At 42.1% G+C, this 25,141-nt stretch overlaps 1 long non-coding RNA gene across 3 annotated transcripts in view; it reads left to right on the top strand.

Annotated features, from left to right (window-relative positions):
- The first annotated feature begins 2,848 nt into the window (after positions 1-2,848).
- The window catches only part of LOC139594237 (uncharacterized), a 44,186-nt gene continuing 21,893 nt past the window's right edge, over positions 2,849-25,141 (top strand). For 2 of the 3 annotated variants that reach the window (XR_011680544.1, XR_011680546.1), the window contains exons 1-2: positions 8,604-8,955; positions 9,248-9,396. This is a non-coding gene — a long non-coding RNA (uncharacterized lncRNA). Of the gene's footprint in view, positions 2,937-8,603; positions 8,956-9,247; positions 9,397-25,141 lie in introns of those variants that run through there. The other variant, XR_011680545.1, reaches the window with a different exon arrangement.

Raw genomic sequence — 25,141 nt, forward strand, 5'->3', positions numbered from 1 at the left:
GGCCTTTCTCCCTTATTGCTGGAGGCCTTCAAATCCCAGATAGTCAAAATCTCTATTCAGTGCTGCCTGCTGGGCGTTTAACAAGGGTCCTTGTAACGGGACTCAGTACAAGTACAAACATGAATGAAGAGTGCAGGGGCCACCACAGCACCACAGGCTGCAAGGTAGCCAAATGGAGGCAGCCGCAGAAAAGCAGGATAAAGTAGACAATGACCCTCGGCGCCTCAAGGCATTGCTTCAAAAGGTGTCAACACCAATTAAATTGTAAAGGCTCTGTCAGCTTCTGAAAAGTTATCTAGGCAGGGACAGAAAGTACAGAATCAAAGGAGCTGCAATGAGGTTTTGTGTGTCTGGCAGCAGAGCGGGCGTACACATGCTCCTGGCAGTGTGGGATCCGGCTGGGAGCCTCCCAAAGGCAGAGCCATGCTTGGGGTGGAAAAGAGGCAGGACAGCCAGTGTGGGGTCTCCTGTGCCACTGGTTTTTATCAACAGTGCGGGGAGTGTTTAATAACATGGACCAAGGTTGGTTAAAGAAAAAGCTGAACATTTCTCCCGCGTCTCAGTCAGGGGTTAATACATTTGAAAACTGGATGCAGTGTCTACCCTGATAAATTCACTTTCTGTGTGCTCCGAGCATTTTTAATTTGCTTGTAATAAATAGCAGCCCTCAAATTTATTTTATTCATTGCTGTATAAATTTGCTCATTAGAAAAGGAAGTGGTGTTTTAGCAGCTGATTTCTTTTTGTGGTTAGATATGTATAACTCCTAAATTCTCATGCTGCCTTTCTCCTTTACTCATGGGACTGTGACAGAGTCCCATCCTGTTCTTTAAATGAAATGGTTGGAGGTGCAGAGTGGAGGTACACATAGGCATTACTCTGTGCCTTATTGATGAGGCTGTTGTGATGCACACAGATGTGTATTGTGGTCCTTTCGGTGTGACAGCCAAGCTGTGGAGTCTAAGGCACAATGAAAGGGGATAAACACACAGTATGGTGCTCATATGTGGTAAGGGGGGAAGAAACACGTGTCTTCTGTGTGTAGTGCCTAAATTTCTGTGCAAGAATGTGAAATGCTTCATTTATAAACTAGTTCAAATTGATTGTACTAAAACAAAGCTTCTAACTATAATATTTATTCTTGTCTTTTGCTCATAACAAAACTGCAAAAAACTGTTTATGCTGTCTTTAAAGCCCAATTTAAAATGTGAATTAAACCAAGGAATTCAAATTGTTTTTAGTCTTAGAGTTTTCTCATGAAGCATTGTTACTGCAATTCAAATGGCTGGGTGATGTTGATATTAACTCATCTTTGTAGGTTTACACAGCAAATCAAAGAGATGGTTCATATTTTTTGTACAGTGACTCCTAAATACGTTATTTTGCCAAATCCCCCTTGGTATTGTAACAAATTGTTTAATGAAAAAAAAGATTTGGGAGGAGGAATCTGAGTTGAAAGGTTTGGGAATACTGTTTAAATGAAAAGATATAGAGCTAAGGGCTCATTGCTGCATTATTTTAAAGCCTTTTCCAGAAAAGTATGAGAGTTGATGACAGTAATATAAAAGCAACAATCAAATTTGCTGGAATACATTCATCTATCTACAGACAATTCTTTTTTCAATGACTTAAGTCTGGATGCTGTTTGTTTTTCATTATCTGATTATTATCATGTCTTTGGAATTAATCATTTTTAAATGTCCCCAATCCCTGCGAAATCAAAAGGGCACTTCCTGACGAAATTGAAGGATGCGTCAGAAATACTCTGAGTGTCTTTTTCTGGATAGCAGCTCAATTTAGCAAATAATATCATCTTTTGAAACTTGAGCAGAAGTACTGTGGGGGAGGGTGGGAAGTCAGGCTGTATGTGGCAGTGTTAGGCAAACGGCAGAGGAAGGATGCTGAGGATCCCCTTCTCTGGCCTTGCCAAGACCAGACACTTCCTGGTGTGTGAGAGGAGAGCAGGTGTATTTTGTACCAGCTTTGAGGAGGATTTCTGGAGTGTTTTGGGCAGTCAGCCATGCCCCGTGGCTGTCCCAGCTGTGCCAGTGGTGGCAGCAGCTGGCTGGCCCAGCTGAGCAGTGGGGTGGGCTTTGGCACAAACATCCAGCTGATCTCCATACCTCATCTGAAACTGAGTAGCCCCAATGAGGGAAGAGCCTGTCCCTTTTCCTGCTCTTATGGAAGAGCTGGCAGGGGAAGCTGGCCTTGGCAGCAAATTTCTCTCTGTGAGTGGGGATTTCCAAGCTTTGCATAAGAGTCAGGACAAGCTTTGGCTCTGGCACCACAGTGCATCTGAGGCAGCACCCCATACTGTAAGCACCTGAAATGCACAGGGAGCAGGAGATGTGAGTACAGCTGTGTGCAGGCAGCAAGGAGGCTGCCAGTGAAACTGGAGCATGCTTGGACAGGTGCTGATTAGTATTTCTCCCCAAATGATGATGAAAGTGTGGCTGTGCTTTGTGTGGGGAATGAAGAGAGGGATGTGCCGGGGCTGCCATGTCTGCAGTCATCACAGGTGCTGCTGGTGAGTCCCTCCCCACAGGTGTACCTCATAGGGAAGGGGGATCATCACCCCAGCTGCAGCTCAGTACCAATTTTATCCTGCCCATTTGTCAGCTCTTTCTAGGTAGCTGCCAGGTGGGAGTGGAGAAGTGGGATTATTTCCACACTCCCCCTTAAAATGGTGTATTAAAAATTGCTGTTCTGTGCAAGTGGGGAGAGTCCTCCCAGCACTGCTCTGCTGCTGGCTCAAAGGAAGCATGGCTGGGAGCTGGGCTGTGCTCCTGTCAGCCTCTGTATCCAGGAGACAGCACGGATCCTGTGCCTCACCTCCAAACTCCTCGTAAGCAACTTGTAGCAGGCTTCTCTAGTTTACAGGAGCAAAGGATTAGTGAGCAGAAGGCCACCAGATTATGGCAGTAGAGTAAAAATTAGTAAGTAAAAATTTGCTGATGTTTGGGGCAGAGTTCCTCAATCTATTGCTGGTTTGCTTTGTACTGATTAATTTTTCATGTAGAAGAAAAGAGCTGAGAAGGAAGATATAATTTCCATATAGTGTTTTGCTCTATAAAGCAAAAGCATTGAAGAATGGTGAGAGCATCAATTGTGTTGGTAAATAACATGATTAGCATTGTAATTGCTGCCCTTCTGTGGACATAAAGAAATTGTGCAAAGAGATCATGATTTTACTGCAAAGATACAATAGTGCTGCTTCTTTTAAGAATTGTCACCATGTGGGCATTCCTTGTGATTTAGGACAGCTCCTCCGTCTCTCCTGGCCGGGGAGGAGAAGTGGGACCGCGCTGTCCCTCGGCCGGCGGGGGAGGGACTCCTGAGCGTCCGAGGGTGCTCCCAGCGCACTGCCTTTGAGCAGCCGCGCAGCACAGAGCAGGTTTTACATGGCTGAATGCATTGTAAACTCTGTCACTTCAGGGTATCGCCCACTTAAACAACATCCTCATCATTTTTCTTAGGAAATGATCTGAGACAAAATATTGAATTATTTAGAGTACCGCTGGGAGAGGGAATTGATTCCTTGCTGTATCAGAGAGAAATAGCTGCTCTTTTGAGGCTTGATCCAAAGCCTGGAGAAGTCAATGAGAATCTTTCCATTGATTTCAATAGGCTTTAGATCATGCTCTTATTCACTCATCAGCTATTTCTCTTTAGTTTGAACAAAACAATGCAGCCTTTCCTTGCAAGATACTTAGCTTGCTGTACCTAAAGGAAATACATTCTGTCCTGTTCTGCTGAATATAAAAATCACTTATGGCCTGCCAATAAGTAAGTAGCAAACAGCTTCTTAACACTGCTGAAACTTAAATTTATCCCCTATGCATTTAGAATTTTTCTAACATGTGCACAGCTACTTGCATATGTACATTTTAAACTCAATATGTGATCTTGTGATAACGTTTTCTTTCTTTGCAATTAATTCCTCTTGTTTGGAATCAGAAGAAGCAGCCTACTTTTTCTCTTTCCAGGCTTTCAGATGTGTTTCAGCCTCTTTGCTACCAAAGGAAAAACTGGAGTAGGCTTTCATTAGTTTCCACTTTCTATCCTGTTCCTGGGAAAGTCAAAATGCAGCATCTCCGTTGGACAGCGCTGAAATTTTCCATTTTGACACCAAGTCTGAAAGGAGCAGCCAAACTAGGCAGGGCTTCTGCAGCTGCCAGCAGCTTTTCCAGTAGCCTCTTTAAAACAGAGATGCAAAAGTTATTTTCTTGAATGTCTGGCTTACACCATCTCTTTTCTTGTGCCATGCATATTTAATCAAAATTTAGCCACATGCAAAAACCACCATTCCTAAGTGTGCTTTCAGAAGGGAGCCCGAGAACAGATCCACAGTCCAATCTCAGTTTACCATGTATATAAAATTACTCACAAATAGACCTAATACAAAATATAATAGGAAAATAAATAACAGTGAGGGCCACACTTAACTTTTGAGCTCTTAGGTTGTGCTGGAGCCAGGAGCAGGGTGGATTCCTTGTTCCACGGGCAGTGTGCCTGCTTCTGAGTGCAGGCAGCAGAACACACCTGAGAGCTCTTCTGAGGTTGAAGGAAATCCAGCGTAGGGTGCAATTAGGAGAAGGTGACAGCCCTGAGTTGAGGCTCAGCCTGAAGGGATGGCTGAGGGCAGGGTGCAGCTTGGGCACCCCCAGGGCAAGCCTGAACCTGGGGAGGGAGCCAGAAACGCCAGCCAGCCTGGGCTCCACAGCAAGAAGCACAGCTTACAGAATTAACTTCTATTCTTCAGGAGAGCAATGTTTTCACTTTAATAATTTAATGTTTTCAGTAGGTTTTTCTTCTTATCTTGAAGGAAGTATTTTCAGCTATATAATTGTTCCCTCATCCAGAGGGACTCTAAACAGCAGAGTTTTAGAATGCCCAACAATGTTATTCAGAAAATGGGTTGTATCAAATTGTAAACATTTCAAAACATAAAGAAATCATGAAAGCGAGATGAGGTTATCACAGCAGGGACAGAGACAGTGTGTTAAAGCACCACCTGCGAAAACTCCTGCTTTTGGGAGCTATCTCCACAGTCAAAGGCTGGTGAAGAATTACGGACCTTTTAAGGATAAAAAATTGAAAATATTGTTGATATTGCCTTATGATGCCTACCTATATGTAGATTAATGGGAAGACTGGACTGGGTTGAGGTTATTTTTGTTTTTAAGATGTGTGAAGTGCAAGTTGAAAGAAGAGAAGCAGAGGGTAGTTTCAGAAAAATGCCAGCCAATTTTCATAACCAGAGGGCTTCTGTCAGGGAATAAGAAAAATAATAACTTATAAAAAATTATGTAGTTTTATAAATATTTAATAATACCAAAATATCAGTCAGAATTGATCACAGAATTGGTAACAGGAGCACATTTAAGTCTTGGTACAAGTTCTACTGAAGGTAATCTGATTGCTTGCACTGATTTTTCAGGGAGGGATGAGAGCAATGGAGATATTGCCAAAGATTTTGGGAAAGAAACCAAGATATTTCAGTTAGCAGTCCTTCCAGTTTGGCAGTCACAGGGCAAGGCATGGAGGCTGTAGTACTGAGAACTGTTGCTGAGAAATTCTAAGAGCCATTTTGGGGGAATTTATCAGCTCCCTTTGTCAGTGAACTTCATCCCTCTGCTGAGAGCTAGCAGAGAGCCTGTTTTGTATTTCAACGTTTCTGATGCTGCAGAGAGTGGACCATAGCCTGTTAGTATGATATAAGCATGTTGACAGCTTTATCAACAAGAAGGGAAAGAAATTAATCCTCTTTGGATAGGATAATCTTTGAAACCCTAAACTTGCCAGGATGTGATTATTTATCAAGAATCAAGAAAGATATAAACTGTTAAATAGCACCGTAATATTATAGAATATTTCATGTTCAATGATTTCAATGAAAAAATCTGAACCAAACACATTTATTTAAAAAAAATTCTCCAGCATTTTGGATGATGGTTATTTCTGTTACCTCTTTAAATCTGGAACTTACTGTCAGAAAGCGTTGTCATTTTTGTAGCTGCTCAAATCTGCTTTCTCTTTAAGTAGGTGATAGTTTAGCAGATAAAAAAAAAGAGTTTCTTTCCAAGAGCGGGAACAGGAGCAGCTGTGCAAGAGAGAGGTGGGTTTATTTTCCTACTCCATTCCTGCATAAGCAGTCTCTTTCCCCTTGCTGCTTTCCTTGCACTGCAGTAGAGAAAGCAGAACAGCTTTCAAAACAAGCTGACAAACCTGGTCTCCAAAGCAGGCTGCCTTTATTCTGAGACTTATTTTCTACTAATTAATTAATTGTCTTCTATTAATAATTTTCTGTCCACGCTGGTGACTAAAGTTTGCAGTATTTGAATGAACCGCTCTACACGGATACACAGGCAGACTGAATTTAGAGCAAAAATAGCTTTGTCATAAAACTGAATTTACTATTTCCTTGAAATATGAGAGTAAGAAGAAGATTACCAGACCAAAAATTTGGAGATGTGTGTCTGAGTGTGTGGATAACTAGTAAGAGTCCAACTGAATTTCCTGGGTGCCACCAGGGCTGGCTGGAGCTGAGCCAGCCTGGCGCTACGGCTGTGCTGAGATCTCTCTGGATGAGAGCTCGCAGGATGGGAAGCACTTGGGTATCTTAACAGCATAAAGCCAGAGCTCTGATTTGTTTGCTTGTAAAATTTCCCCTTCAAACAGAAAAAGTTCAGAGCATTCAGTGGAGCTAAAAATCCTAAAAATCTGTCAGTGACTGATATTTTTGTAAATATAGAAAGAAATGAAAGATAATATTAGACTCAGAGATGTCTCATCACTTTTTTCTTTCTTTCTTTCTTCGACTGTATTATAAGCTTCAGCAAAACTGTGATTAGCCCTGGTTGTTTGCATATCTTGACAGCTATAGATATGTACTTTGTTATCCATTTGTCAGCTTAAAACATTAAATAAATGAGCTGAAAATGGGGTATTTATTTTACTACTCCCTATTATATATTTGTACTCAGTAAATTGGAAAGCTAGCTGGGTTTTTTTTTACTTGTGTTTTTAGGAAAGTGTTCCTCCCAGGACTTGTAGAAATTAACTTTTTGGTTAACATTTCAATTTTAGATGGAAATGTTAATCAAACTAGGGAAACCGACAGTGATTTTGACAGGGATGAAATTACTTTTAGTTCTTTCCTTCCTGTATAAGGTTAAATCTTATTCTCATTTAGATTAAAGATGTAAATCCCCCCATATGAAAACAAACCATATTGATTTTGGCATTTGGGGGGTTTTGGAATTTTTGCCTATAGGAAAGAAATTATATGGGGAAGGTTTAAAAATCCCTTGTTAAATAAATGCTTCACAATTAACAGCTGTAATTTTGCCTCTGAACAATGGCTAGAATTCTGCATTATGATGGTTGATTATAAGAAAAATTTTTGCTCGATCATCTGTTTCCTTTTATTGTCTTATATGCAGTTATTTTCATTAGACTCTACAATCAATGAATTTGCTGAGTTGAAATTCCTTGGTCTTGGGAAATATTTCATAATTACAAACATTCATGTATCCGTCCTCCTATTTTTGGCATGTTCAGCTTAAAAATGTTCCTTATTATTTGTTGATGAATAATATTCAGATTTGGTTGGGCCAACACTGCTGACTTAGACCCACTGCCATTTTCAAAAATATGACTCTGAATTTTTTGCTGCTGGAGTCCATTTCTGGAAGGAGACCTAGATCATTAGCTGACGGGAAATGGCATAGTTACATTGAAAACAATTTTCACTAATTGATTATCTGGCTGATTCAATTTACAGTCTTGGCTCCCACTTGGACCAGATGCAATATTATCTCTCAGTATAACTCATGGTTAAATTTTACTGAAACTATATCCCTATGAAATTTCTATCTGTGCAACAGACTTAGTATTTATCTATCTATCTTGTTAAAATCTAAAATAAATTGGGGCAATCCCATCCCACATTCAGGAAAATGTCCTATTTTTGGTCTCCATGCCAACTCTCTGGAGAAGTGTCTACTATTTTGTACCATCATTATGAGTACAATCTCTTGTTACAGATAATAAACCTGCTCTCCTTTATATCGCCCTAGTCTATTAATTTAAAAATTGTTTCATTTTTACTACACTAATGTTATTCTCACCAGCTTGGCAACCCTGGGATAATAGCATAAATCAGTGAATTATTATTTTTGTTTAAGGCATTTCTAATTTTTAATTAAAAAGAAAAGTCAGACTCTTGCTGATCACCTACAGGATTGTGACTCTCCATGGTTACCTGTCACTCAAAGAGATCTAGCTCTGAGAAATGCTAATTAGCACTGTTAAAGCACTGGTAATTGAACTGTGGAGACAGCCTGCAGAAGGAGGCTGTTTGCATTCAGCACTGCTTTGCCATTTAAATGGACGAGTACAGTCATGAAGGTACGGTGGATAAAAGCGAAAAAAGCACTCAGGCTGTAATTTTTCATTTTGACTTCAAAGTTGTTTACCAAAGTGTTTCCTAGAAACGAGTGCCCGCACCAAAAAAGTGTCAGGCGTAGCAACTTGGCTGACAACCTACGCCTAAAAAGTGCACAATGCCCTTCATCTCCAGCTTCCCTTGGTGCCTGCAGCAGCTGCTTGGAGCACTGGAGCTCGAGATGCTGCCTGGGATGACCCACGCTGCTCCCCACTCAGTGCTGCCATGCCAGGCCAAAGATTAAATATTAAGGAAGCAACAAATTCAAAACAAGCCACAGAAAAACCCTGAAGGAAATCAGCATTCCCACTGAGGTTGATGACTTTTCCAGATATTTCTTTGACTTCCAGGGCTGTGATATCCACATGTCCTAGAGTAAGGCACCTTCATGGGGTTTTCAGAGGCTTGCTGAGGTGAGGCAGAATGTCTCTTGGCACAGTAGAAGTGAAACTCAAGGGCAGGCTGACTGTCTGGCACCTTCAGATGGGCTTGATTTTTCTCTAAAGGTAAATACTCAGCATCTCCTGAATATCTAATGCTTTTCTTAAAAGCACCCCAGAAGTGAAGTAGCCATGTCGTGCTGATCTTTGTCATCTCTTTGCTTGTGTGATCTCTGTTTTTTTTTCTGTTGTACAGCCTAATGTCTCAAACTTCTTCCCATGCCTTCAAAGAGTTTAGTTTAGCAAATATGAACAAACTCATTCAAAAGTATGAAGCTGTACAGTGCAACGCTTACATGAGTCATGCATTTAGATGCTTTGGGAATGCTGATTTTAAAATGTGTCATTCTGCTAATAGAATCATAGAGTGATTCAGTGTGCTGGAAGGGGTCTACAGGGATCATCAGAGTCCACCTCCTGGCCCTGCAGAAGGCAACCCCAAGAATCACATCATGTGCCTGGAAGTGTGGTCCACATGGATGGAATCCAATTTTTTCTGTTTGTCAGGTAAGGGTGTGCACATTATAATATCTGCAAGGTCATGAACTGGTCATTTGATTATGTGAAGTGAGTATTTGCAGCATATGACAGTAATGCTTTAATAAGCTATGAATATTTCAGAGACACAATAACTTAAGTATTTCAGGATACTTTTGAGTAAAAGAGCAAAGATATGATAAGGCAGGAAGTTTCCAGGTGTTATCAACCCTGATGACTTAAATTTGAAATCCCTTTGCTCTTGAGTGGAAGACCTCATCTATACTCAATCTCAGTGATTCAAATCTCAGTGACTTCAGGATTTCACAGAGACATTTCAGACATTTCAGTGAAGCTGTCCAATGGAAAGCATGCAAATGCTACCTTTATGTATCCCCACCTTTGCTTTTATTAATCAAAAACTGTTCCTGTGTGAGGTGTTCCTAGTGTTTTTCATTTTAGTAGCTTTGTGGAAAGTAATATGGATGCACATCTTCCATGTTATGAGGAAACAAAAAGGTTGATATTTTCATGTTCATGTGCTGGCACATTCACCATGTTTTTTTCTCACTGGTGTTTCACAGGACACGTCATCTCTTTTAGCTGCTAACTGAGGCCTGTGCCAGCTGGGTGGAGAAGGACATACATACCTTTTCACACGATTTACACTTTGCTATTCCAAGATACTAGGGAAAAATTCACATCCCAAGGTGTTCTCAGGAGTATAATGGCAAATCACTGGCTTTTAATCTGAATCATCTCGGGTTGTTGCCTTGGGAGAACTGTCTTTTTTCACTTATTTGCAGGTTGGGTCTGAAGGGGGTACTGTCTTCCTCTTGCTTATGTCAAGCTGTTATCTGCTTAGAAATTTCTCATGACTTTTTCAAACACTTCTTCCATGCCAGGACCCCAGTGAAATGTGGACAGGGCGCAGTGTGTGTTGAATACAGGGCACTGTACAGGGTCCAGAGCCCAGTGAAGGGCACAGCCGAGCTTTTGACTGGTCATTTTGCAGCCTGGCATGGTTCCCCCAGTGGTGATGCCAGGCTGAGCATCCCCACTATGGAACTCTCTACCAGGAATGCCTCAGGGGGCCATGGAGCTTTGCTGCTTCTCACCATGACTGGGCACCTGCTGGAGCCTCTGGCAGCTGTGGCCACATCCCTGTGTGCTGGCAGGCACCTGAAAATCAGAAGGAAGATTGCCCCTCGCTCCCACCTGTCAGCTAAGCCAGCAAAGAAAATCACTCTCAGAAAAGAATGTTCTGACTTAGCTACCCCAAAGAAGGGCTTTTGCCTCATTTTGATGGTCCAGGCATCCAGCCCTCAAATAAATGACATTATCTATCCCCTAATTTTGAAAGCCTCCTAGTTAGGGCATAGGCTGGTGCCTATGAAGACCATATAGATCCTTGACTGGGAACAGGTCTGACAAAGGAATGAGAGATGCTGTGTCAGGGTCTCCAGAGGCATATGGGCTCCCAAGGGCCAGTGCTTGGCTGGCAGGTGCTGCTGTCTCTGCAGCACTTCATGGTCTGGACCTGTGACACAGCACAGCTCTTGGGTTGTGGTGAGATGTGGTTTTTGAGACTAGACCAACACTGACCTATTAGCAAACAGACTTCAAGGTCATTGCCATCAGAGAGTGACCTACTGCATGTCCCAGTCATTTTAGCAGGGTGAGCTAATGTAGAAAGACTGATTTTTGGAGATCTGTGATGGCACATGCCTCACTGCAGGTCACCACATGGATCTCTGCAGCACTGAAGGTAAAATTCTATGTTGAAACAAAGAACTTCTTCCTCTGTGGCTTGAAGGTAACAGTATTGTATCAAATGTGGTTTTGCACTTCCTCATCCATTTCCAGAGAATTACACCGGTTAGACTAACACAAAGGGCCTGAGTTTTGAGCTCAGATAGTTTCTAAGTTTGCAAACCATTTGCAACTGTCAGCATCAGGTGCATTGAGGAGAGGAGCCATAATTCTGTGGGGAATGTGGTAACGTGGAATGCTGCAGCAATAGCTATCCTGTTTATTTTAATCAGTGTTAAGAAGAAAAAATTTGAAATAGAAAAATTAGTGACTATTAAATTGGCATTTTGCCTCTACTGATTTGCCAGAAAAAATATTGGTTCTACTAACAAACCCAAAGGCAAAAAGAACAGGTGACTTACCTGCTGTCACTCAGCAGGTGAAAAACAGAGATGAGACACTTGTTTCCTAAACCTATGCCCAGTCCATTAGCTCAAGCTTCCTGAAATGTAGGCTGTTAACAGAGACAGATAATGGGAGCAAGAAAAAATCTGATGATTCATTATTTGTATCTGCCTAATCTTTTCCAGGGCAGAAAAGCCTTTTGCTCCTTAGGACTTGTCTGCAAAGGGATATTTGTTGTTATGATTTTGGCAGTGTAATAATTATATTGCATTCAAAGCAACTTAGTCTTAACTGCAGATAGTACTTCAGTACTAAGAGTTGCAGCAGTGTGACTGTAGCAGGTTAGTGCCCTGTTACAGGCAGGATAATTGCCTGAGTAAATCTCCCCCATGTTGACAGACCTTTAGACAAGCACAGTATTTCTCATAAGTGGCCACATCTCAGAGCACCGACTTGCCCCCAGTGCCAGTGACACCGACAGTTGATTTTTGAGCAGTGGTTTATGCTGACACCCCTAAAGCAGCACGTGGCTGAATTTCACACCCACGGCGTGGTGTATGGTTGGGTGCCTTGCTTTGGGAACTGGGCAAAGCAAATGCATACAATGTGCTCCATAGGACAAACCAGTACAAAGGCACAGCTCTTTTGCACCAACAGTGATTTTCCAGTACTTTTTGCACCAGATGAAAGGTTGCAGTGTGTCCGTTTTATTTGAATGCACAGAGGATGCTGGAGGCTGGATCCTCTGCTTCTGTAAGTAGGCATTGCTCCGTTCTCTTTGGTGCCTTTGTGTTATGCTGTCACCTGATAACATTTGGTTGAATTCTCTGGCAAAAATCTATAAAAGCCTTCTACTTTTGCAAGTGAACACTAAGTAACTGTACCAGTTCAAAAATAGCTTAATATGAACACTAAGAACCCTTTCTCCGCTAATCACAAACAAACCTGAGTTTAGTTACGTGTATATTTGTATTCTCTTATCAGTGGAGTTTTTGGGAACAGCGGTGTTTGAGATGAGCTGGGCTGAATGTCTGTGCTGGCACCCTTAGCTGCCTGGCACCCAGTGCTGTCCAGGGCCCTGTGTCACATCCTGCCAGGCTCCAGAGAGCCGTGTGCCTCAGTGCTGGGATGGTTATTGCCCAATGTGCCGGCCTGATGGAACTTGTTATCCTCTTCAAATGGAGTCTACTCCAGCAGGGAGAAGGAAGGTGCAGTATTCAAAGCTGCTGTGTCCCTCAAACTATTGCTTTTTGGGGTGTTCATGTGATGGAACAAGTGGTCCCTTGCTGGAGGCACAAGTGGATGATTGCTGGAGGCTGCTGGGCAGCTGGAGTTCATGGTGATGTGCTGGAGGATGCAGCTGCAGCCAGAGTGCTGCTCACCATCGACTGCTGTGCTCTGCTGAGGCAGGGACACCAGCTCCAGCCCCCTGGGCTTCTGTCCGCCAGGAGCTCCCCTACAGCCTTGTTCCCTACCAAACTCAGCAGGCAGAAATGTGTGACTTGAGCAGGTACTGGCCCATGCAAAGCCACTCAGTGCTAGAATATTTGCATTTTGTTGTTTGGTGCCGTTAGAACAGATATTACCATCACCTTTATTACTGAAAAATTTAGCCATTTGATTTGAATATCACATTTCCTCTTCTGATTGTTAAGCCATTCCTAAATAGACTTGGAAACCAATTTGCAGTTTTGTCCCTGGAGCTCTTACACCGCTTGTGGGACAAAGGGCTTTGTGTCAAAGAGATATCTACCTCCAGCACCAGGCTCAAAGAAAAAATGATAATAAAACACTTTAAGGAATGCATTTCACAGTTTATCCTTGGTGTGAATTGTTTCTTACACTGTGAACTTTTTGGACCGTAGGGCTGAGAATTTTCCTTCAAGTCTGTCATGGTTTACAACCAATAAAGATCTCAGAGCAGACATGGCAAAGCTTCTGCTCTGAACTCCAGAGAACGTGGAAATGGGACTCTAATGAGTCCGTCTGTCCTGTGACAGCTTTCCCAGCAAAACAACAAACTGGCCATGCTCTGGTTGAGGACTGGAAACCCTGAGGGGGTACTAATATGGCATGTACTCACTTCCTGATTAACCATACCTGCTGAAAAAGCTTTTTTGTTCTTGGGATCTTATGAATTGCTCCAGTCTGAAGGATTATATTACAGAGCAGTTCATCAGTATGGCATTTCCTGGAACATATTTAAAGAAATATGGTGCAAGTGCATATATTGGCCTAAAGTCTTCAACCTTCCTGTAAATGAAATATTACCAAACCCAGAAAACAACCCCTGCAAAGAAAAAAAGCCCCAAACCATTAAGGGTCTCTGAGGTGTCTAAAACTAGGTGTGGACTAGGTCATAAAGTGCATTTCGTTAGTATGATACTTTCAGCTTGCTTCTGAAATCAGTTCAAATTGCTGTTATACAGCTTTATGTTTCTGGGTTACTGCTGACATTAGCTCAGTGTTCCATTCAAGGACTTAGATGCTTCTTTGCAATGAAATGCAGAATTTTGGCAGGTTGTCCACAGCTCTGTGATTGCACATTTTTAAGGTGTCCATGCTTCTCAGGTTGAATTCAGTAGACTCTGGTATTAATCTGAGGGAGAACTCCTATGGTTTTGTGAATATATTTCAACCCTCTGGCTGTTCCACAGTCTGGATACGTTTGGAGGATTGTTGTATAACTAGCAGGTAGATATGAAGCCTTCTGAGGCTGGTGGGATTTGTTTTGATCACCTTCTGTGGATGTCTCTGCTGCCAGGTGACTTCTTTCCTCTTGCGCCTTGTGCAGCCCTGCAAGAGGAGGTGCAGTAAAGCAAGGGCAGCTGCAGAGGTGAAGGAGTGTGGGTTGGGAAGGGCTCTGGAGGGACTGTGTGTTTTGGAGTACAGAATGTATGCAGAGAACTTAAAAAGATTTTCAGACTTTATTTATAAATCAAAATATGTAAGTAAGCTCTTGAGAGAAGGTCCAGCAAGCAAAGAGCTGTTTACAAAGAAATATCTGTGATAATTTTAAACTAAGGGAATAGAAGAGGGTTGTGGGTTTGGTGTGGTTGCTTATCACCAGAGATAGTGGCTAAATTGCAATACAATCTGATTGATGCAGCCTTGTTTTCTTCATGTGAAATATTAATGAAAATTCACGCATACCATGTTTACATTTGTCAGATAAAATTCTCCCAGAACTACTTAGATGCACTTCTAAGGGCTGAGCAGCAGTGCTTACAGTGAAAATACTGCTTGGGGCTCCAGACAGGTCATTGCAGCTCTGTAATATTATAGAAGCTGTCTAAACAACAAGCAGCTGCAGGTACAGGAAAACTGGCAGTATCAGCAGTTCAGAAAGCCATGGAGTGGTGCTGAAGGCATGTTCCTCTCTGCTGAGGTGTGGTGGTGGCAGCAGGGGGGTGCCAGCGTCACAATTCTCCCACAGGGAGCAGAAGCTGTGTGGAGGGACATGTGCTCTGGAGGTCTTGAAAATGTGTTTCAGTCACTAGCCTAATTACAACCTTTCTGGCTAAACAGAATCCCCAGTGATATCCTACTAGTGACACAAATGATGTTAATTTTCCAAAGCCATGCCAGAGAGTTTAGCTTTCTCCTTTTAAGCAGCTAGTTTTAAAAGAATTGTATCCAACTTGAAGCTGGGAGCAAATTGCATAGAAAACCTGTTTTGGTGAGGAGAAAAGTATAAGGGAAACAGTCCCTTATTGATAATGAATGAAGTAAATGAGAATGAATGAAATAAATTATTTAATACTGCTGCTGATCACTTTTTCCTTGCAACTGCATTGTGTAACATCAGCTCCCTGTTTGTTTGAGCAGAGCAGCAGCTGCAGCTGGTGTATTTCAGGCTGACTCCCAAGCAGGTGGTGGCTCCTGTTTTGTAACTTTCTCTTCTGTTTTAAGCAGGCACAGGATGCTGTTTTAGTGAAGATGTTGAGCATGGCGTGCAGACTCTTTGGCACCAATTGAAGACCATTTTTTGTACTGGTGGGGGTTAGAGGCCTCATGTTTCAACTAAGACCCCACAATCCTTGATATCATGCAAACATAAGTGTCTTCTACATGGGCACAGCCCTGTGACCATGGAAAGCATCAGAGGAACCTCCTTGCCTTCTACTCAGAGGTTTGGCAATGGGACATTGACAACAGGCTTGTGCCAGTTGTCTGTGGCCTTTCCTGTCCCAATGTTTTGAAAGTAAGTAAATAATGAGGAGGAGCAGGAGGATGGATTCATACCTGAATGAATTCATACCTGAAACTCTTTGGAAACTGGGGCACAGAGAGACTGCCTACAAATACAGTTAGTCTTCTAATATTAAATAATTACTATTGTCACTTCCATTTTACAGGCAGGAGATGGAGAAGCTTTGTAAAAATTCAAGCTTACCATTGCAGTGTTCCTCACAGAGCTGAGGCCAGATCACAAGTCCCCTGAGTGTTGTACCAAGCTGAGGGATGGTCTGAAGAGGCAGGGAGGTAGTGGCAGCACACCATCAGAAGAGGCATACAGAGCTGTACAGTGAGCAGTGCCCATCATCCCCATGCATTATTAAATCAAAAGGAGCCAGGAACTTCACAAACCTACAGACAGCCGAAACCATTGCTCCACAGAAGTAAATGTTTTTTATTCAATATAAGGAAACAGTAAGTTACTGTAATTGTATCTGGAACTTATTTACTAAGACTTTGAAATGTTGTTGTTCACTCTTGCACAGTCATTGTGCCATTCTCAGCACAAATCTGCGCAAGGCAATATCAAGGGTTAAGTTTTGATTCAGACCAGGAGTTTGTCTCCATGTCTGAAGCAAAGGTGTCTTCCCTCTGGCCTGGGAGGATATGGTAGCTATCAGGCTGCTACAGAGCAGACCTCTAGCTTTTCCCTTTTCTCCACAGTTCTTTCCCTGTCTGTGGAAAACTTAGCTTTACCCTGGCACTAAGCCTGGAACTGTGGTTGTGTCTCTCAGGTGACAATCCAAAATCTCTCACTACTGCCCTCCCAGCCAAAATATCTGCCATGGGTCCATGTAAGCACAGAAGAGCGTGAAGAGCATTTGGAGGAAAAGATGCTCACGTGCAGAGGGCTCTGTCGTGGTGGTTTGGGTGCACTGTTGAAAGGGCAGTTGTGGGTTCAGGGTGCCTCCTGTCCTTTGGAAGAACGGAGTTATTACCAAGTGTGTAAGTGGCCTACACAATCTCCTTTGATTTATAGCAAGCAATTATTTTCCTTTCTTTTTACCACTTGGAAATGAGCTACACTAGTACAGCAGAAAGGCAGGCGAGAGTTATTCTGTTTACAGAAATAAAAAGTTAAAAAGAGTTGAATTCCAAGCAATTCTACTGTTCTTTTCCAGTCCAGTTTTTAGACTGGAAACTGGCTGAAAAGTTACTGTGCAGCTGGACACGAGGTTGTATGGCCCATGATTTTTAGAAGAGCCACAAGCGATTTTGCAGGTTTTCCATCAGAGAGTTGGTACAGATGGCAAGACTTCCACAGGGATTTGCTCCAGGTCTTCCCCTGTGCCTCTTGCAGGTGTCATGGGGAAGCCTGGAATAGCTGAGCCTCGGGGATGATTTAATTCCTTGCTTCTGCCCTGTCATTTAATCTCCATTGTTCTGCCTTTTCCCTGTGAATATGGCTTCTGACAGTATGTTTGCTGCCTTCTCCATCAAGATCACTTGTGCCTTGCTCTGGGGACAAGTGACATAAAGCCCTTCTTGCTCAACAAGCGAGGCCCCTTGTGCTGCCATTACAGAGCTCTGACTGAATGCAAAACCCAAGCTGGTATTGCTCATACTTAATCAATTGTGTCACTGCCGAGGTATTGGTAATTCCTGAGTTGTGCCTGCTAGGCAGGCTGGGAAAATAGTAAGGAATGGTCAGGAAGAAAAATCACTTTGCAACAACTAGACCTTCAGAGTCTGAAGTGGCAAAAATTTATGGCATCTGCTCCTTGGGCCTGAGACAAGATGACTCCATGCAATGCAAGGTAAGCTTTCTTTTTACTTTTGTGCTGCTTTCCTCTCTAAATTTCAACATCAGAGTTTTCACTTCAGTGCCATGGTTGAAACTGTTGATTGAATGCTCTCTTCTGTTGGGAAAATTTCTGGTTTTTGCATGGTAGGACTGTTGCTTCTCAGAGCAACACTTCTTTACTGAACACTTTAATTATTGCTTATTGAGAACAGGATAAATGGAGCTTGAAGTCCATAGCACTAAAGCTATCCACAGAGAGTCTAACTGTGCCTGTTACTGTGCTTAGATGATGTCAGCAGCATACCATTTACCTAACCCATAAATGTCACTGATGTGATTTGTGCTGCTGAAGATGATTTGGGGAGAAATTCTAACACACAGCGAAAGAAAGAAACCTTTAAGGAACAGATGGACAGGCAGGATTTTCACACTCACTGTTCATATGTAAGAGCACAGAGAAGCCCATATTTATGGCAGCAGATTTCTGCTGGGGGTGAGCACACCTTGCACATCCTTTGGCACCTGTGCCAAGGAACCACCTTCCCATGGCACGCCGTGCCCACAGCAAAGCCCTTTGTGAGCCTGGTGGGCCTGAAGAGGTGCCAGGTGGGTGCCAGCTCCATGCCTGCCAAAAGAGTTATCCTGCCAGCAGGGGTAGGGATGGCATGGCTGGGCCAGGGGAAAGGCAGACACCCAGACACACCAAACTGCTCCTTTGAGCAGGGCTTACTCCCTGCCTCTGCTGGAGCTGTGGGCTCATGCTGTGCTTCTTCAGGGATGTAGGGCACTGGTGAGGGATGTGCGGAAGCTGCCTCTACCAGCCTTTGAATTCCGAGTAGAAATTTTGCTGTTTGAGTGGAAGAAAAAAGTCTTGCAAACTCTTGTGCCCTGCCTGTTCCCAGCCTGTGGTTCCCTGGGTGGGCTCTGGACCCCTGTGACTCTGAACCTGTGCTGCAGCAGCATCTGCAACTCTGCCTGCAGCTTCTCCTCTGAGCTCCCTGCTGTGCTGCTCCTGGGTGCCCCTTCCAGCCCAGGGGAGGCCTTCTACTCCAGAGGTGCTGTTCAGAGCAAGGGGAGGTCAGAAGCAAAGTTGGGATATTTTTGATTTTTTTATTTTTTACAGTCTCACAGTCAGCCATGAGACAATGTAGGTCAGTGACAGGGCAAGGCTGGGGACATGATAGGTGTAGCTGCTCTTTGTGCATCAGGGTGTCACACAGCATGTTCCACAGCCCGTTTTATTTTTGGAGGGGTGGCGTGAGGGGAAAGTTACACCCTCTGAATTTAATTCCTGATTTATGTGTGTCAAGTTGGGTATATGTTTTTTTCCTTCTGTTTTCCCCCCTCCTTTTAGGGAATAAATTTATATTTCTTTCTGGTCTCCATCCTGTTTGACGAATTCATGGTGCCATCTGCTGATTAGAGATGGAATTAGCACTGGTCGGGGATAGCGTTCTGCACTGCAATTCAAAATATAATTTAATTGTGATTAAACAACAATTTTAAACATGGAAAGCACACGATACATGGACTTTCTTTTCCTCACCAGAAAAGCTCAGCACCTCTAAATTGGCTTGACTGCATTGGCATATATTCCTGTCTCTGGTGGAGCTGGATTAAGATCTGTACCTCTGAAATGTCATTCCAAAAGAAAAGCACAGTGGAGGCTGAAGGATTTCTCCTTGCCCCTGTGATCAGAGCATTTGTATACTTCTGCCCCTGCTCTCCCCCTCAGATTGCTTTCAAAAACATTTGAGCTTTTTGGAAAAAGGGAAAATGATGGTTTTTTCCCTTTAAAAAACCCCCAAAAAACCAGCAGTAACAAAACCCAACAGATCAAAATGTATGCTTTGAATTTGTTTGTGAAGCAGACAAATTGTTTCCCCCTTTATCTGAAATCAGCACTATTACACAATATGATTATATGGGCAAATCTGCAACTTACAAATCCCTAATAAACAAACCACCAGTGAGCGAGGAAAAATTGATCTTGTCTTTACATAGGTTATTTCTAAATTTCAGATTTCCAAAAAACCCCAAACCTCTTGACTGGGAAACAAATCAATAATTTGCCGGTTCTATTGATGGTACATGAACAGGGATGAGCTTTGCTCCTGCAGATCTCTCCTCCAGCTGTCTCATGCTATTATTGTCTTTCCTGAGCTGACTGCTCCTTCTCTCCCAAGCTATCTATTTCTCCTGAAGCAGCTGGCTCTTCAGGAGTTTTTTCCTGTCCCTGGGCAGATGCACAGCATCACCAACCTAAGAGTCTGGCAGTCAACCTGGAAAACAGGGTATGGGGCTAGAGTTGGAGATCCAGGACACCTCCGTCCCCAGATGGCTGTTGTCTTTTGACAGGCTCTCTATGAAGAGTGAGCAATAGAAAATGTGTGGGAATCAAGGGGAAACATCTTTAAAAAATATAAGTACTTCACTGAAAGCAGAAGAGCTGAGAGGCTTAATTGGGATACTTTTGGTTTTGCTTTTGAAGTATCTGGTTATTTTTCCTTTAGAAGAAAACATAAAATGCATTCAAAATGGCAAACATTTTCCACATAGGCTTTTAAAGCACAGCCCCCTTTCTGTCCTTTTTCTGTAAGCACAGTGATTGCTCATAATAGCTTGCCTGTGTTCCTAAGGTTAATAGATAAAATAGATAAGAGATAATAGTGTTCCATGTAGCAGTGCTTTAGGGAATACTGTGAATATTGAGGTAATTGGGGAAGTCTGTAACGGGGAATGGAGGGTCACTGAAGAGAAGTCAAGGTAAGATTAGAAAAGCTGAGCTGCAGATCTCGGGAATACTTGATAAAGGTCAGAACTAGAGGCCACCAGATCACTTTCTCTTGAAATACAGAGTCAAATGAAAAAAGGAGAGGGTAGGACTAGAGCAGCACCCATTATTTCTGACATCTAATTATTGTATACATATTGTTATTTTAATAGGATTAGCCAGCAGTAAAGGTAAAGCAGAAGTCCCTTCCCTTTATATACCTGAGAGATTAGTCTGCCTACCAGCAGTGCAGTGGCATGCTTAGAGATGGGCATAAAAGATGATGGATTGGTTAAGAAATAACTTTGATGGTTTCCTTATCTCTTTGTACAATTAGGTTCAACTTTGAACAAGCTGTTAATGGCAGGTGGTAGTGAGCCAGCTACAAGTTAAGAACAGGCTTGAATTATGTTATAAATGGACAGCCAGTATTTACATGAAGAATGTTTGGAATTTGGAGGGTCATTATTTTTAATCCAAGTCAGACCTGTTAAATTAAAGTCTTTCAGTAAAAACAATGCAAATGGGATTTTTTTATAATGGGCCTTTTTAATCCCACCCTAGGGATAAACACATGGAATATTTTTTGCTTTCTAGTAAGTGTAAGTGGGACAAGTTAGAATTACCTATGGCTTCTCAGTTTAAAATGTTCCTCAGTCATTCTGGTGTATCAAACCCCATACAAACTTTGTTGTTTTAATGGGAATAATTTGTGTTTGATGACTCCTGAGTACCACAGCCGTGGAGCAGGACTGCAGTGAGGGTGGGACTTGGAGCTGAGGTCAGAAGGGTGGATGGTTTGTGTCTTCAGGAGTTGGTAGCACAACGTGGCAAAAGATGAATGGGGAAGTCGGAAAACAAAGAAACGGAGATGCTGTTGGGTAGTAGCTTCAAAACAGAATTTGTTTTAGGGTTGCCATGCTCTTTTTGTAGGATTACTAGGAGTGTAGAGAAGGAAAATGAATCAATGTGATGTGTGTCTATGATGAATTCCTGTTAGAGAAGGAGAAAGCATGAAGATAATTATTTGGAAAAATAATTAGAGGATATTGGAAACTGGATGCATAACTTAAGTGGAAATTAAGGAGATTATGGTGGGAATAAATTAGGGTACACATTAGACATAAAGAAAAGCAGATTGCACTTTGTGTGAGAAAAATGTTGGCCTGATGAAAGTGATAAGCCAGGAAAGTTTTGGAGTGCCTTATGTTTTTGGGTTTTTTCACTCTTCGCAGTGGTACTAGTGGCTGTGCCAAAGAGACTAACCAAAAAATCATTACTACAGCATGCCTGCACTCCCTTGGTGAGATACATATGCTTAATTTGAGCAGAGATCCTGTGAAAGGCAGATGAAATCTGTGTACAGGATTATGAAGAGATGACTTCAAGTTTTTCAGTTATGTCAGCAGTGTGATCTTTGTAAATAAGCCTTCTCTGCCTCATTTTACTAGAACAAATACACAAAAAATATAGGGTACCCCATTGGTGTGTGACAGCCCCCACTGTGCACAGGAGCTGGATATTGCACATCTAGCAACTTCCTTAGGGCAGTAGCCTGAGGCTTTAAGTCAAGAACTGGACCTCCTACAAACCCATGCTGTTGGAGTGTGCCTCCTCTCGTTTATAGGTCTGTGTTTACATTGCTCTTCCAGTTCCCAGCTCTTCCATAGACACGCTGAAGTCCGAACACCAGGAGTAGCCTGTAAGGTCAGCAAATGCCTCTGTAGCTGCCACTGATGTTCTTTTCTCCTCAAACATTTGTAAGCACTGCAATGCCAGCTCCTGGGCTGACTCCTGCCCTCGGCTGCTGCTGGGGCTGTGCATGCTCCAGTCTTACACGAGCTGCTGAAAGGAAGCAGGGCACTGAAACACAAACTCAGACAGGCTTGTTAGGTTACATGCACCTTCACACTGATCTTCACCTTACATGGACCTGAATTTACAAGGCAAAGGAATAGTTAAAAGACTTGGAGCCAGTTGCAGAGGAGTGAGAAAACAAAGAGGCTCGTTAAACTTTATGTCTGCAAGTCAACTGTAAACTGCATAGTGCCATTTTTGTTAATGCTTTGAATTTTAATTGCATGCTGTCTTAACTAGTACACATTTAATCTTACCTTTTCCACATGGAAACAGAGAATGAATCTCAAATTTAATTTAAAAGCTGCACAAGATTTTGAGGAATTCTGGCATCCATATTAGTATGTAGGATACAAGTTTGCTCTCCATTTCAAGGAGAAGAAAGATATTTTCACTCTGAAGTACATCAGGGACTTGATTTTACTATCCACAAAGCAATTAATAGTATATTAGTATATATGACTACATTCAGTGTTTGCTGACAAGTCCACATGCTTCTGTGTACAACATATTTTCTTCTGAATACAACATCCCTCTTAACCACCAAAGAGTATAAATATTGGTCTTAGTGCTTGAACAAGTCACATGTCAAACAAGTGAATCATTCCTAAACACCATGCTTTACTGTGGAATTGCTGAATTTCTGTGCAGATCAAAGCTGTGACAAATTTTCATGTTTCACTGAACATGGCTGTTCCATTTGTTCTGTTCAAGCAAACTTGGTCCAGAGAGTATTGCAGTGTGTTTCAGAATGAGTCCTCTTCATTAAAGCTATTTACATTGAAACCCATAGAGCTGCACAATTTTAAGCTTGAGCTGATTGAAAAAGTTTTCATGGAAAGTTCTCTCAGAAAGTACCAGTTTTCCTGAGAGGCACTCCCACTTTGAAATTCTCTTTAGTTCTCTGGTGTACCCTGCAGCCTGTGTCATTGACAGTGGGCTATTTTGGGCAGCAGACAGCCTGCACACAGACCTGGCACAAACTGTGACTATGCACTCATCCTTCTTGTGCCTTCTTAGGCTGGTGTCCCCCTCCATCACAAGGTGTTTTTCTTACTGAATCTAGTTTCAGACAGGAACAATAGCATCAGCAGAGCAGCAGACATGCTGGGACATTGTGCAACAGCACAGAAAGTGCCTGAGATGGATGCAGAGCTCCCAGATTTTCACAAAACTGTGTTGATTGCTACCCTGTTGGTATCATCTGACTTACAGAGATTCCCAGCAGCTGACAGTCAAGCCTTTGTTGGTTTTTTCACAATAGTTCTACATAAACAAAAGTTTGAAAGGGATATTTCCAGGTCTAAAATCCCTTATGGTGAATATTGGCTCTTTTAGGCAGTGATTAAGTGGAAACTGGTGAATCACTCGGGCTTGAATTTGCCACAAAAAAGTAGAAAAGTAGTTTTTGTTTATTTTTCCAAGGTAGGTAAATACTTACGTTCAGAAAGAGAAACTGAATAATGAAAATTACTTGAACTTCTTGAGTATGAAGGATACATATGGGACGTATATATTTGCTCATATAGATAAATATATCAGTGAAAATTGTAGAAGTTAGTAGGAATTGGAAATGGTGTACTTATGGAAGCGGGCGAGGATTCTCCAAACTCTTTACCTTGGAGTAAGTTATTATCTCAATGTCGCTTTTGTGGGTGACTCCAAAGGATGTGGAAGAAAAATAGTTTAAAAACAGGAGAAAAGTGCTGAATGCTAATTTGCTTACTCCAGAGCTGAATGGAAAAGGCATTAGGGAAAATACTCTGAATGGATTTGGCAGCCTGTGCCATAAGAAACATTACCCATAGCACATGCAGACACAGCAGTTAAATGTTAAGAGGAAGCAATACTTTGGTTTTTTCCTTGAAATTCATCTTAGTAGATATGTTGTTAAGAAGTGTAAATCTATTATAAGACACAATTATTTCATTTATTAAACAATCTTTGCTGCTGCTAACAGCTGGGAAACCATGTGTAAGAGGTAAAACATATCCTCCTGATGCTTGGGGAGCCAGGTGTTTGCAAAGTCAAGGCTGCGCGTTCATGGACTGGCAGAAACAGCAGTGTTGGTGTGAGGTGCAGGGCAGCCACCCTTGGAGAAGAGACATGGATCAGAATTCATGGCAGGAGCAATTCTGAGCACCCACATGCCCCGGCAGTCTGTCCTTGCTACTACATCTCACTTCTGCACTTGGAGCTGCTTCCACACTTCACCTTCATTCCATTTAAAACACAGGTATGAGTCATCTTGCTGCCAGCAATGGGACTGCTCATTTCCCGTGAGTAAGTCTGCATGGAAACGACACTGACACAAAATGCTAGATTTACTTGCCAAAGACACACATGGGTAGATTACAGTTATGTTAGATATCTGTTTTTATCTACCCGTCTCTTTTGTACCTTAAATCAGTGCCACAGGATTGTTAAATAAATATTTACATGAAATACATAGAGAAGTTTATACAAATTAGGTTATATTGACATTGATGATCTGTTTTATATTAATATTTATGCTCTTTGGTTACAGGTGAATTATAAATACTGTGTTTCTTAAAGCAAGGTTTATTTAACAGCAAGTTTTGAGGTAATTTTCCTGGCATATTTTGTGGAAAGCTTGTTTTTAGAGCACAACTCTACTCAAAAATCCTGTATTTCCAAAAGCGATATGGAAATTTGGTAGCATATTGGAGTCTGATGTCCCTGGAAATAAATCAGATCTGGGGCCAGAGGAACTTCCAGGAATCACCCAGGGTCAGGTAGTTCAGTTGTGGCATATCTTTCATAAAAGCAATGAGAAATCTCAGTAAGTTAATAAGCTTGCAAGTCATCAGATTTTCCACATGCAGTCATGTAGTGCAAATGCAATAGAGTGTATTAATAGTACTCCAATGTCACATTTTCCAAGTGTTTTGTAGTAATACTGGTTGGGTCATGTACTTCTAACAAGCATTAATGTTCCTTGGGGAAGACTCAGAGTATAAGTGCCTTATAGTACCATAAAATGT

Source organism: Agelaius tricolor, unplaced genomic scaffold, assembly GCF_023055355.1.
Source record: "Agelaius tricolor isolate 1412-34295 unplaced genomic scaffold, bAgeTri1.0.p SCAF_11, whole genome shotgun sequence".
NCBI lineage: Eukaryota > Metazoa > Chordata > Aves > Passeriformes > Icteridae > Agelaius > Agelaius tricolor.